This window comes from Canis aureus, chromosome 3 (genome assembly GCF_053574225.1).
Source record: "Canis aureus isolate CA01 chromosome 3, VMU_Caureus_v.1.0, whole genome shotgun sequence".
NCBI lineage: Eukaryota > Metazoa > Chordata > Mammalia > Carnivora > Canidae > Canis > Canis aureus.
Genome location: NC_135613.1, coordinates 46,010,772 through 46,026,373, shown reverse-complemented (window position 1 = coordinate 46,026,373; position 15,602 = coordinate 46,010,772). Strand labels below are relative to the sequence as shown.

The window sequence follows — 15,602 nt, the reverse complement described above, 5'->3', positions numbered from 1 at the left end:
GGGAAAACACATAGTTTTTGTGTTTCTGGTCAATGTCAGTGTCATACTGAAGAGTGAATAAAAAAAATCATCCCTCTCAGTAGAATGAACGTTTAAATACAGATAGATAGGCCTATAGATAAATGATAGATAGGTAATAGAGAAAGACAGATACAGATGTAGATATATAGACATATATAGAAACACAAATGCACACACACAAACCTGGGGAAAGAAGGACAGATTGGGGAAATCATTCTGAGAGAACAAAAGGAAGGAGCTGAGTTTGGAAGATGAGTAGGAGTTAGACATATAAAGGATAAGAAAAAAGCTTTGTAGATTAAGTACAGAAAAACTTGACAGCAAGCTCTGTTGGGAGATCCAAGTTTTCCAAATTTTAAATTTTCACTTAAAAGCTTAGATTTATCAACAATACACAACATCAGCTGCTTTCCTTGAAGTTTCATTAATGTTTAGAAAATATCCTATCCCATGAAAAGAAAAATCACTTGGCCAGCTTGCCAACCAAGTAATAGTGTGTGTGGTTTTCCTCAATATAACTATTATGCTTCGACACACATCAGAAGTGTTTAAGGTATATTCCCCATTTTACTTTACAGAACATGGAAAGATAATCACTCAAGGAATGAAATTTAGTAACATTTATAATTTATAATTTTTACTGCTTCATCAAGGACATCTTAGAGGATAACTGGCTTATTTTATTATATTTTATTTTTTAAAAGATTTTATTTATTTATTCATGAGAGACAGAGAGAGAGGCAGAGGCACAGGCAGAGAGAGAAGCAGGCTCCATGCAGAGGCACAGGCAGAGGGAGAAGCAGGCTTCATGCACAAGCCCGACGTGGGACTCGATCTGGGGTCTCCAGGATCAGACCCAGGGCTGAAGGCGGCACTAAACCACTGAGCTACTCAGGCTGCCCAATTAGCTTGTTTCATATTCTGGGTTCTGTTTTGTTGTTATTGTGCATATGTGGCACTGACGAGTACCATGACTATACTGTGGGACCACTATCTTGATCCAGAGCATGGGACCAAGGGTTGTCTCCAGCTTTGATTTTATCCCCTCAGTACAAATGTCAGACTAGCTGTATTATGAAGACTTGAGAATTGCTGATGTTAGGACTTAGAATGTAGAAAAAATCCTCTCTCTTCTCCTCCTCCTCCATTTCCTGCTCCTCCTGTTTTCCCCCCTCCTTCATCAGTCTGCTGTCCCTGAATTTTACAGACACCTTTCTTATGAGTAGGAAGTGATGGATGCTAAACCATCTGTAGATTGGAGAATATTCTGGCTCACCACTGGTTCTGACTCCTTTTTCCAGTGTCTGCTCTGCATTGACTCATCCAACCTTCATGCTGTCAAAGCAAATAAAATAAGAGAATGTCAGTGCTAGGGGAGGAGGGGCAAGATGGCAGAAGAGTAGGGGTCCTCAACTTACCTGGCCCCACCAACTTACCTAGATAACTTTCAAAACATCCTGAACACCTATGAATTCAACCTGACATTTAAAGAGAGAAAAGCTGGAATGCTACAGAGAAAAAATAATTTCACTTCTCACAAGATAGGAAGGCAGAAAAATAAATAAATAAATAATAAATAAATAATAGGGGAGGGGCACCACGAGTAGCAGGGCAGAACAGAAGGAAAGCCCAGCCCTGCAGAAGTGGGAACTTTAAAAATACACCCTGGATTTTTCCCAACAGAAAAGTGTTTAGGAGGTAAACCGAGGAACATCTCAAGAGCCACAGTGAAGCCTCAAGATTCCCAGAGTCACTAATAGAGGAAGTACACCCGGGGGGAAAGCTCACCGCAAACCTCAGGCCAATATAGGTAAAGGGCTGGAGCACTGCAGCCTTCCAGGCATTTGGGAGAAGCCAATCAGTTAGGTGGGCCAGCTCTGGACAGGTGGCTGTACCCTGTTCCCTGCAGGACACACAGCCCCCAAAGCATGGGTCCAGCAGCACAGCTCCTCAGATACCAGGGCACCCAATTGGACAAAGCCAATGATGCTGCCTTCCCCCTGGGACAGGCAGAAGCAGGGAGGGCACAGGACGGCAAGAACTCTCCTGCCACTGGGCACCCCCAAGCTGTGCAGATCAGTCCACACACACTTGCCCCAGGAGCATCTAGGCCAATGTGGACTGGGAGCTGTGGTTAGTTACTCATGGGGAGCTCAACTCCAGAGTTGGAAATCTGGCCACCACCATTTTGTTGTTTTTCCTCCTTGTTTCACCTTGTGCCTGGGAAGGGAAGTGTTGCCAGAAAACAAAAGCCTCACAGGGTAAACAGCTCACACAAAGCCGGGTAGCCAGCAGAGGGTGGAACATATCTGCCCAGGAACAGACTCCTGAGAATCAGGACAGCAAACCCCTCTCCTGGGAAGAACTGCTGGAAGCACAATGAAAGAGCAAGTTTATTGACCAAGCAGCGCTGGAAGGCTCCAGGACAGAGGGAAAATTGAGGGAAAATAGTATCAAGGGAAAAGGTTCCCCCTTTTTATTTTTTCCTTTTTCCATTACAACTCATTTTTTATATCAGACTAAAAATTTCCAATTTTTTCTCTTTTCCTACTTTAACTACAATATATTACCAGCTCTTCATTTTTAAGTTTCTTCCTTTTTGACTTTTATATTTTTACAATTATATGTCTTAGATATATTTTTCACTTCTTGATTCCCTTCAACGTTTTCAATTTAATTTTGGAAGATATATGAGATATGGGTTCTTCTTCTTCTTCTTCTTCTTCTTCTTCTTCTTCTTCTTCTTCTTCTTCTTCCTTCTTCTTCTTTTGTTTTCTCTGCCTCATTTTGGTCTACAATGGCAGAAGTTAATACCTTCTAAAAAATGGCCAGCATACATCCAGAACCAAGTGGAATACCATGCTGGTTCATCTGTGAGAATATATTCTCTCTTCCTTCCCATTCTGTCCCCCTCGTTTATATTTTTCATGTTTTGATTGTCAATTTTGGGGCTTTCTCTAAATATTGCTGGTTTAGGGCAGCCTGGGTGGCTCAGTGGTTTAGCGCTGCCTTCAGCCAAGGGGGTGGTCCTGGGGGCCAGGGATTGAGTCCCACATCAGGCTCTCCCTCTGCCTGTGGATCATGGAATGGAGCCTGCTTCTCCCTCTGCCTGTGTCTGTGCCTCTGTCTGTCTCTCTGTGTGTGTGTCTCTAATGAATAAATAAATTAAATCTTTAAAAATAAATAAATAAATATTGCTGGTTTATATAAATTTGAGATTGAGCATCTTCTAATATACATAACAAAATATACTCAGAACCAAGAGGATCACCCTTCAGGACCCCTGAGGTAGACTATATTCTCTCTCCACTACCATGTCTTTACCAACACCATCCCCAAGCCACCCTTTTTTTTTTTTTTCATTTTTTTCTCTTTTTCCTCTACTTTTTTTCTTTTTTCTTCTTGTTTGGGGCTTTAAGCCTTTTATCATCTACTACTTGGTTTTAAAACTTGTTTTTCACTTTACTGGTCCTTTTGTTTTATTTTGTTCTGACCTTTGTTTCATTTTCTGGTCTCAGACCTCATCAGAAACATCTAGGGGTGGATTTTACTTGGGTCGTGGTTCATGTTTTTGACTCTGCTCGCTCCTATAGCCACTCTGCACTGAACAAAATGACTAAAAGGAATAACTCACCACAAAAGAAAGAACTGGAAAGAGTATTCTGCCACAGTTACAGAATATGATTTTTAATTTGATGTCAGAAAGCCAATTCAGAAGCACAGTTATAAAGCTACTGGTGACTCTGGGAAAAAGCATAAAGGACTCTAGAGACTTCGTTACTGCAGAATTGAGATCATATCAGGTTGAAAACAAAAATAAATTAAATGAGATGCAATCCAAACTGGATGTCGTAACTGCTAGGGTTAATAGGGTGGAAAAGTGTGTGAGTGACATAGAAGACAAGTTAATTGTAAGTAAGGAAGCTGAGGAAAACAATTAAGAGACCATGGGGAAAGGCAAAGGGAAATAAATGATAGCCAGAGAAGGAAGAATCTTTGTATAACTGGGGTTGCAGAAGAGGCTGAGAGGGAGAGAGGGAGACACAAAGTATATTTGAACCAATCATAGTGAAGAATTTCCCTAATTTGGGGAGAAAAACAGACATTCAGATCCAGGTGTTAAAAAGGTCCTCCCCCACCCCAAAATTAATAAACACCATTTAATACCTTGATATTTAAAGATGACACTTGCAAATTCCAAACATAAAGAGAAAATCCTTAAAGCAGCAAGAGACAAGAGATTCTTCACTTATATGGGGAGAAATATCAGACTAACAGCAGACCTCTCCACAGAGACCTGGCAGGCCAGAAAGGGCTGGCAGAACATATTCAGGGTACTAAAGAGAACAACATTCAGCCAAGAATACTATATCCAGCAAGGCTCTCATTCAGAATAGGAGGAGAGATAAAGAGCTTCCAAGATAGGCAGAAACTGAAAGAATATGTGACCACCAAACCAACTCTCCAAGAAATATTAAGGGGGACCCTGTAAAAGAAAGAGGAAGCCCCAGGAAATAATCCACAAAAACTGGGACTGAATAGATTTTACGATGACACTAAATCCATATCTTTCAATAGTTACTCTGAATGTGAATGGGCTAAATGATCCCATCAAAAGATGCAGGTTTCGACTGGATTAAAAAAAAAGCAAGATCCATCTATGTACTGTCTACAAGAGACTTATTTTAGAGCTAAGGACACTTGCAGCCTGAAAATGAAAGGGTGAAGAACAATTTATCATTCAAATGGTCCTCAAAAGAAAGCTGGGTGCGGTAGCAATCCTCATATCAGATAAATTAAAGTTTATCCCAAAGACTGCAGTAAGAGATGAAGAGGGACACTTCATCAAGTATATCATACTTAAAGGGCCTATCCAACAATAAGACCTAACAATCATGAATATTTATGCCCCTAATGTGGGAGCTGCAAGTATATCAATCAATTAACAACCAAAGACATACTTCAATAAAAATACACTAATAGTAGGAGACTTCAACATGGCACTTTCTGCAAATGACAGATCTGCTAAGAACATCACCAAAGAAACAAGGGCCTTAAATGACACACTGGACCAGATGGACTTCACAGATATTTACAGAACTTTCCATCTGAACGCAAGTGAATACACATTCTTCATGTGTACACAAAGTGCACATGAACCTTTCTCCAGAATAGACCACATACTGGGTCACAAATCAGGTCTCAACTGATACCAAAAGATTGAGATTGTCCCCTGCATATTTTTAGACCACAGTTCTTTGAAAGTAGAACTCAATAACAAGAAGAAATTTGGAAGAAACTCAAACACAAGGAGGTTAAAGAGCATCCTACTAAAAGATGAATGGGTCAACCAGGAAATTAGAGAAGAATTAAAAAGATTTATGGAAACTAATGAACATGAAGATACATCGGTTCAAAATCTTTGGGATACAGCAAAAGTGGTGTTAAGAAGGAATACTTCTCAGTATAAGCCTCCCTCAAAAGAAACTGGAAAAACTCAAAATACAAGCTAACCTCACACCTAAAGGTATTGGAGAAAGAGCAGCAAGTAAAACCTACACCAGGCAGAAGAGGGAGATAATAAATATTAGAACATAACTCAATGAAATAGAGATCAGAAGAACTGTAGACAGATCAACAAAACCAGGAGTTGGTTCTTTGAAAAAATTAATAACATACGGGCTCCCTGTGTGGAGCCTACATCTCCCTCTGCCTGTGTCTCTGCCTCTCTCTCTCTCTCTCATAATAAATAAATAAAATATTTTTTAAAAAAGAATTAATAACACAGATAAACCATTAGCCAATCTTATTAAAAAGAAAAAGAGGGATCCCTGGGTGGCGCAGCAGTTTAGCGCCTGCCTTTGGCCCAGGGCGCGATCCTGGAGACCCAGGATCGAGTCCCACGTCGAGCTCCCGGTGCATGGAGCCTGCTTCTCCCTTTGCCTATGTCTCTGCCTCTCTCTCTCTCTCTCTCTCTCTCTGTGACTATCATAAAATAAAAAAGAAAAAGACTCGAATAAAATCACAAATGAAAGAGGAGAGATCACAATGTATACCAAGAAAATACAACTGATTTTAGAAAAGTATTATGAGCATCCATATGCCAACAAATTAGGCAATTTAGAAGAAATGGATGCATTTCTGAAGTACAACAAATTATCAAAAATGGAATAGGACAAAACAGAAACCATGAACAGGCCAATACCCAGGGAGGAAATTGAGGCAGTCATCAAAAACCTCCCAAGACACAAAGCCCAAGGCCAGATGGCTTCTCAGGAGAATTTATCAAACATTTAAAGAAGAAATAACACCTATTCTACTAAAGCTGTTCTGCAGGATAGAAAGAGATGGAATACTTCCAAACTCGTTTTATGAGGCCAGCATCACCTTGAATCCAAAACCAAAGACCCACCAAACAAGGAGAATTATAGACCAATATCCCTGATGAATTCGGATGTGAAAATTCTCAACAAGATACTAGCCAATAGGATGCAACAATACATTAAGAAAATTATTCACCATGACCAATCCCATCCTGGGATTTTTCCCCAGGATGCAAGGTTGGTTCAACACTCATAAAACAATCAATGTGATAGATCACATGAAGAAAAGAAAAAACAAAACCACATGATCCTCTCAATAGATGCAGAGAAAAATTTGACAAAATACAGCATCCATTCCTGATCAAAACTCTTCAGAATGTAGGGATAGAGGGAACATTCCTCAGCATCGTCAAAGCAATCTACAAAAAGCCCACAGAAAACATCATTCTCAACAGGGAAACCTGAGAGCCTTTCCCCTAAGATCAGGAACAAGACAGGGATGTCCACTCTTACCATTGCTATTCAATATAGTACTAGAAGTCCTAGCCTCAGCAATCAGGCAACAAAAAGAAATAAAATGCATTCACATTGACCAAGAAAAACTCAAACTCTCCCTCTTCGCAGAGGACATGATACTGTATATAGAACACTCAAAAGACTCCACCCCAGGATTGCTAGAACTCATACAGCAATTCAGCCATGTGCCAGGATACATAATCAATGTCCAGAAATCAGTAGCATTTCTATACACTAACAATGAGAATGAAGAAAGAGAAATTAAGGAGCCAATCCCATTTACAATTGCACTCCAAAGCATAAGGTACCTAGGAATAAACCTAACCAAAGAGGTAAAGGATCTATACCCTAAACACTACAGAACACTTCTGAAAGAAATTGAGGAAGACACAAAGAGATGGAAAAATATTCCATGCTCATGGATTGGAAGAATTAATATTGTGAAAATGTCTATGCTACCCAGGGCAATTTACACATTCAGTGCAATCCCTATCAAAATACCATGGTCTTTCTTCACAGAGTTGGAACAAATCATCTTAAGATTTGTGTGGAATCAGAAAAGATCTCAAATAGCCAGAGGAATATTGAAAAAGAAAACCAGAGTCAGGGGCATCACAATGCCAGATTTCAAGTTGTACTACAAAGCTATGATCAACAAGACAGTGTGGTACTGGCACAAAAATAGACACATAGATCAATGGAACAGAACAGAGAACCCAGAAAAGGGCCCTCAGATCTATGGTCAACTAATATTGGACAAAGCAGGAAAGACTATCCACTGGAAAAATGATAGTTTCTTCAATAAACGGTGCTGGGAAAATTGGACAGCTACGTGCAGAAGAATGAAACTAGACCATTCTCTTACACCAGACACAAAGATAAACTCAAAATGGATGAAAGATCTAAATGTGAGACAAGAGTCCATCAAAATCCTAGAGGAGAACACAGGCAACACCCTTTTTGAACTTGGCCACAGCAACTTCTTGCAAGATACATCTCTGAAGGCAAGGGAAACAAAAGCAAAAATGAACTATTGGGACTTCATCAAGATAAGCTTTTGCACAGCAAAGAAACAGTCAACAAAACTAAAAGACAAGCTACAGAATGGGAGAAGATATTTCCAAATGATATGTCAGATAGAGGGCTAGTATCCAAGATCTATAAAGAACTTATGAAGCTCAACACCCATGGAACAAACAATCCAATCATGAAGTGGGAAAAAGACATGAACAGAAATTTCACCAAAGAAGACATACACATGGTCAAAAGCACTTGAGAAAATACTCATCCCTTGCCATCAAGGAAATACAAATCAAAACCACAATGAGATACCACCTCACACCAGTGAGAATGGTGAAAATTAACAAGACAGGAAACAACAAATGTTGGAATCAATGTAGAGAAGGGGTTACTTACCCTCTTGCACTGTTGGTGGGAATGTGAACTGGTACAGCCACTCTAGAAAACTGTGTGGACCTTTCTCAAAGAGTTAAAAATAGAATTACCCTAAGACCCAGCAATTGTAGTACTCGGGATTTACCCCAAATATACAGATGCAGTGAAAGACCGATACATCTGCACCCCAATGCTTATAGCGGCAATGTCCACAATAGCCAAACTGTGGAAGGGCCTTGGTGTCCATTGACAGAAAAATGGATAAAGAAGATGTGGTCTATGTATACAATGGAATATTACTCCGCCATTAGAAATGACAAATACCCACCATTTGCTTCAATGTTGATGGAACTAGAGGGTATTATGGTGAGTGAAGTAAGTCAATTGGAGAAGGACAATCATTACATGGGGTCACTCATATGGGGAATATTAAAAATATGAAAAGGATTATAGGGGAAAGTAGAGAAAATGAGTGGGAAAAATCAGAGAAGGTGACAGAACATGAGACCCTCCTAACTCTGAGAATTGAACAAGGGATAGTGGAAGGGGAGGTGGGCTGATGGATGGGGGCACTGGGTGATGAGCACTGAGGGGGGCATTTGATGGGATGAGCATTGGGTGTTATACTATGTGTTGACAAGTCAAACATCAATAAAAAATATACAAAAAATATAAAAAATAAAACAGTTAAGATATATATGTAAAGAGAGAGAGAGAGAAGATGTGGTCTATATATACAATAGAATATTACTCAGCCATCAGAAAGGATGAATACCCACCATTTGCTTCAACGTGGATGGAACTGGATGGTATTATGCTCAGTGAAATAAGTCCATCGAGAAGGACAGTCGTCATACAGTTTCACTCATACAGGGAATGTAAGAAATAGTGAAAGGGATTATAGGGGAAAGGAGGGAAAATGAATGGGAAAAATTAGAGAGGGTATCAAAACATGAGAGACTCCTAACTCTGGGAAATGAACAAAGGGTAGTGGAAGGGGAGGCAGGCAGGAGGTTGGGGTAACTGGATGATGGGTACTGAGGACGGCACTTGATGGGATGGGCACTGGGTGTTATAGTATATGTTGGCAAACTTTAATGGAAAAAAAAGAGAATGTCAGTGCTAAAGTTTTTCCAGGCATTAATATTTCTTGTGCACAGATGAAAAATTTAAAGATCTTTTCTAAAGCTTCCTTGTACATTTTTCACTTCATATCACAGCAGCCTTGAGAAGCAAGTAAATATATACATTTTTGTTGTTTTAGTTATAAAGAAACCTAGGCTCAGAAAGGCTAAAGGTCATGGCAAAAAAATCCAACCTTAGTTACTCCTTAGTTACCCCTGTTTTCCCCTCTGAACATCCCAGTTCTCAGGGCAAATAAACAATGTCTCTTCCTCCGGTCCAATACAATCATATTCAGATCCATGTGTAGTCAACAGAAGAATGTCCTTAGCTACCGCAACATTTCTAAGAGCTTGGTTTGGGCTTGAACAGCAGCCCAAGAGTGGTATGTGTGAAAAAACACAGACAGGATCTTGGTTTGGAATGTCCTTGCATTCCTCTCTCCCTCTCTTTCCCCTCTGCCTCTCCCACCCTTCAAACTGTCAGAGCCAGATCAAGTCCCTGACATGCTCTGCCTCTAGAATTTTCTGAGGATGGCAACTAAGTGGGCTGGAGACAATAACTCGTCTACTGTGTTAGTCACCTCCCCAGTGGGGACAGCAGAGAGGCCCGACTACCAATGAATCCCCCTAACAAAATGCTTCTCAATGTGTAGACACTTTAATGAGCCCACCCAGATTTGTGGCCTGACATCAGGGCAGAGGGAACGAGAATAATTAGATGCCCTTATCACAGGTCTAGGAAGAAATAATGCACATGGTCAGAGAGCAGCTGGCTAAACAAGACCATAAACCTTTCATTGGAAATCAATTTCTGCTTTGTGATCACCTGGTCTCTGGAGACGTGTGATTGGCAGGTGCTGAGGGTGGAGATCAGAGGGAAAAAGGAGAGAGACATCTGTGTGCAGCTGCAGAGATGAGTATCAACACACTGCTGCATTTCCCAGAGCAGAACCTCTAGCTTTCTTCAGTGGCTATCCCTTCAGATACCAGATATGAAATGGCTTTCAGGATTTGGTGAATTTATCCCTTTGCCTTCAACACCTGATCTCTCCTGGTAGGGATGGGAGGTGAACTAGGTTTTCCAGTTTCAATAAAGATTCTGAGCAAAAGTATTCTCTCTGACTCTGTGAAAATGGATCCTAACGACTATAGAAGGGCCTAAATCCTTCTCAGGGTTTCAGTGTCTCCATCAGGTAATGCAGACTGTATTCAGAGTGGGTGGAAGACAAATGTCCCAGTCTTTGAGATAGGTTATTAACCTTAATCAGAGGAAACTAATTTTTCAGTATATAGCAACGACAGTTACAACAAAAAACAGGAGTTCACAAATAAGCATCTCCCTTCATATGTAACAAGTCTGGTTTCATACTCTAGGAAGCACAGCTTATTTCAGAAAAAAATTGAATTAAAGGCACATCAGGGAGCCTGATGAAGATAACAAGGACCACGGCTGGAACCACAGGCAATCCTGTGGACTTGTTTCCTTGATGTTGAAATGAAGGGACAGAATTTCTGACCTCTGGGGGTGTTTCTAATTTTAGTCCATCAGTCATTGAAGCTCCCTGTTTTTCTTCCTCTAATATCCCTGAACTGCTCTGATCACCACTTTGATCAGTAGCAGTTTAGAAGGTGGATGGGCAAGACAAGGGGGGACATTTAATTCCTCTCTTGGCTCCTAGAATGATTGTGACCTCAGGCTCAGGGAGAAGGGCTGGATTTGTAGATTATGAGGCGGCTTGGGATTTTCAATGAATACCCATTATTCTAAGTCTTTTATTCTTAATGGACTATTTAAAATATAATCTTTGTATCTTTTAGGCTTTGAAAGGTTGTGGAAACCCCTGTGAACAAAGAAATAATAATTCTTTTCACTGAACAGATATGGTGAAATGAAATATTTCTTTCTTATCACTCTTATTTCTATGCCCCAAGTTTTTGAGGGAACTTGTGTGACCACAAAGAGTTTTTCCCTGAGTAATACTTTTTTAATCTTGTGTTTCTGAACTACAGATGGATTTGTGCTGTCCTTAGCACTTTCCTCCTCAATTATCTTTGTAACAAAATGAGAGATCTAGATGGGAATGGGAGACCCATTTTTGGAGCTACTGACTAAATAGGGGCTTTCCTAAATTATTTTTAGTTGAGAATTTAATAATATTCACTGAATGTGGAAGAAAGCAGTGTAGTCTTCTTTTCCTTCTGACAACAGCATAGTAAAGTTTGGTCTGTTTCTGGTGGAATATAAAGATGTATGAGTCAACTGGGCCCTGAAGAGTTGAGTGAACCCAAATTAGGGGTGTTAGGTGAAGTGGCACTCATCCTGGCAGGTAGGCAGTAAATTAAGCATGCATTGGATCAACAGATCGAGGGGAAATATCAAGTGAGAAATCAGGTAGGTGTGCAGGTATAGCAGTGATAGCTAGAACAAATAGGGGTCAGAAAATTCAGCCTATAGGATAAGTCTCTTCTGAATGAAGATGCAAAGCTGGCAATGTCAAGCCTGGGGACACTAGGTAATTTAGGCAAGAAAACCATGGAGAGAAAATGAGTGGGAAATATCAGAGAGGGTGATAGAACATGAGAGACTCCTAACTCTGGGAAACGAACAAGGGATACTGGAAGGGGAGGTGGATGGGGAGATGGGGTGACTGGGTGACAGGCACTGAGGGGAGCACTTGACAGGATGAGCATTGTATATGTTGGCAAATTGAACTCTAACAAAAAACATACAAAAATTTTTTTAAAAAAAGAATACCATGGGGAGTATATGTATCAGGGCACCAGTATCCTGAAGTTACATCTTGCCCTAGATCAGTTGCTTTAGTTTAGCATAAAGTTGTTCTTGATGACTTCTTGATCATTCTATCTCCCACTGCCTATCTGGTACAAAACAAAAATAAAATTCTTAATTTAAAAATGAAGAATAAGTGAAAAAGGAATGTTAATGCATGTTAACATCATTACTGCTGACACTTCATATTCTAGGTCCTAATTCTCTCCTTGTTTCCCTGTTCTGTTCTTTGCCTGAGACTGTATCTTGCGGCTGACGTCATGATGCTGTCCTCTCCTGCCTTCTTGTTCTTACACTGTTACAACTACACTGTTATAACTAAACCTGGTTCTGACTAAGTCTCCATCCTGCTGTCTGATCTGTTTGAAGGTGAAAATAATTTCTCTGCCCTTTTATTCTCCTTGAACTTTTCTAAGAGGAAGAGATGCTGATCTGATTGGTCAAAGACAAGATTACTGACCAGGGAATGTTTAATAGAGTTTGCAGGGTCATTGGACATGTAAAAAGGGGATGTTCTCTTTTCTTCTCTAATGGATTTTCTCACATTCTTTGTTCTTTCCTCTCTCATTTTTATCTTATTTTTCTACAGATATTTATTGAGGTCTTTATTTGTTCCACAGGTATTTGCTATGTGCCAAACATCATGCTAAGGGCTAGATATGTAATGGAAAATTAAACAAAACAAAACAAAAACAAACAAAAAACAAATGCAAAACAGATTTGATCCTGCCTGCTGTGGTCTGAATGTTTGTGTATCCTCAAAATGTGTATATTATGATCCTAATGCCCAACAGATGATATGAAGAGATGTGTTCTCTAGCAGGCGATGGAGTCATGAAAATGAAGCCCTCATGAATGAGTTTAATGTCCTTTCAAAAGAAGCCTGAGAGCTCCCTTGCCTTTTCTACCATGTGAGGATATAACGAGAAGTATGTGACCCTCATCTGACCATGTTGGAACTCTTTTTTTTTTAATTTTTTAAAGGATTTTATTTATTTATTCATTCATAGAGATGCAGAGAGAGAGAGAGTGAGGCAGAGACACAGGAAGAGGGAGAAGCAGGCTCCATGCAGAGAGCCTGACGTGGGACTCGATCCCAGGACTCCAGGATCATGCCCTGGGCTGCAGGCGGCGCTAAACCACTGCGCCACCGGGGCTGCCCCATGTTGGAACTCTTATCTCAGATTTCCAGCCTTCAAAACTGTGAGAAATAAATGTTTGTTGTTTGTAAGTAATCTGGACACTGTCCTTGTAGGGATTTCAGTCCAGTGAGGAAGATATACATCAAGTCATTAAAAGTAAATCTAAAATTTATTTTTATTTTATTTTATTTTTACGGCATTTTCTTTTTTATTGAAGTATAGTTGACAATGTTAAATTAGTTTCAGGTGTACAACGTAGTGATTTGACAAAATTATGCTGTGCTCACCACAAGTGTAGCTACCATCTATCACCATACAATGCTATTATAATATTATCGACTATATTTCTATGCTATAACTTTTATCCCTGTGGACTTAACTTATTCCTTAACCGGAAGCCTGTATCTCCTATCACCTTCATCCATTTTGCCCATCCCTCTGCCCCCTCCTCTCTGGTTACCATCAGTTTTTTCTCTGTATTTATGGGCCTATTTCTTTTTTCTTTTCTTTTTTTTTTTTTTTAATTGGAGTTCAATTTGCCAACAAATAGCATAACACCCAGTGCTCATCCTATCAAGTGCCCCCCTCAGTGACCCTCACCCAGTCACCCCCACCCCCAGTCCACCTCCCTTTCCACCATCCCTTGTTCGTTTCCCAGAGTTAGGAGTCTCTCATGTTCTGTCTCCCTTTCGGATATTTCCCACTCATTTTTTTCTCCTTTCCCCTTTATTCCCTTTCACTATTTTTTTATATTCCCCAAATGAATGAGACCATATAATGTTGGTCCGTCTCCGATTGACTTATTTCACTCAGCATAATACCCTCCAGGTCCCTCCACATCGAAGCAAATGGAAGATATTTGTCGTTTCTAATGGCTGAGGAATATTCCATTGTATACAAAAACCACATCTTCTTTATCCATTCATCTTTCGATGGACACCGAGGCTCCTTCCACAGTTTGGCTATTGTGGCCATTGCTGCTAGAAACACCGGGGTGCAGGTGTCCCAGCGTTTCATTGCATCTGTATCTTTGGGGTAGATCCCCAACAGTGCAATTGCTGGGTCGGAGGACAGATTTATTTTTAACTCTTTGAGGAACTTCCACACAGTTTTCCAGAGTGGCTGCACCAGTTCACATTCCCACCAACAGTGCAAGAGGGTTCCCCTTTCTCCGCATCCTCTCCAACATTTGTTGTTTCCTGTCTTGTTAATTTTCCCCATTCTCACTGGTGTGAGGTGGTATCTCATTGTGGTTTTGATTTGTATTTCCCTGATGGCAAGTGATGCGGAGCATTTTCTCATGTGCTTGTTGGCCATGTCTGTGTCTTCCTCTGTGAGATTTCTGTTCATGTCTTTTGCCCATTTCATGATTGGATTGTTTGTTTCTTGGGTATTGAGTTTAATAAGTTCTTTATAGATCTTGGATACTAGTCCTTTATCTGATTTATACGTCATTTGCCTGGAGGTGGGTAAATACTGACCACTGTTCAACAAAGGAAAAGATATTAGTCATGTGGGAGTTAAGGCTCTGTGAATCCAGGTGTTGACTGGTCATATGGACAGTGAACCCTGAAGAATAACGCTAAGAGATGAGAGTGGAAGTGTTAGATATGGAGTAATGATGTCTATTGAAAAAAACTGAATTAAGAATACATACATTTCTACACATCATCAAACAGACTAGAATAAAAGCAATCTATGGATATGTTAGAGGTCTTTATTTCTACTTAAACAGTTCTCTCTTATGCACTGAATTTAAGCCTAAATACTGTACCTGGTACAGACCAGCTCAGTTGGCTTGCACCCAGACTGAAATTAATACTGGATAGAAGGGAAACAATTATCCCATTAAAAAACAATTACAACCATCCCCTCTCTTCTAGCCACTGCCTTTCTCAGATAGCTGCTATTTTGACTACATGATTATTGCACTTAATATTCAAGTTTCAAAGTAATTTCAGGAAGCAATTTCTATTAATAAAATGAAAATGTATACATCTTGTCTCATTTACCAATACATTTCCTACTGATCTTTACTTTGTTTTATATTTTTACAAAGTTTTTTTTAAAGGTTTTATTTATTTATTCATGAGAGACGCAGAGAGAGAGGCAGAGACACAGGCAGAAGGAGAAGCAGGCTCTTCACAGGGAGCTGGATGTGGGACTCAATCCCGGATCCTGGGCTCACACCCTGAGCCAAAGGCAGCCACTCAACCGCTGAGCCACCCAGGCGCCCCTATTTTTACAAAGTTAAAAAGGTATTACTATCTCAAATACTCCTTGTTAACCT

General features: G+C 40.1%; 1 pseudogene across 1 annotated transcript in view; it reads right to left on the bottom strand.

Annotated features, from left to right (window-relative positions):
- The window catches only part of LOC144310771 (dihydrofolate reductase-like), an 82,551-nt pseudogene that overhangs the window by 49,837 nt on the left and 17,112 nt on the right, over nt 1–15,602 (bottom strand). Inside the window, exon 2 of the transcript XR_013376450.1 lies at nt 1,298–1,356. The product of XR_013376450.1 is annotated as a dihydrofolate reductase-like (transcript). The remainder of the gene's footprint in view (nt 1–1,297; nt 1,357–15,602) is intronic.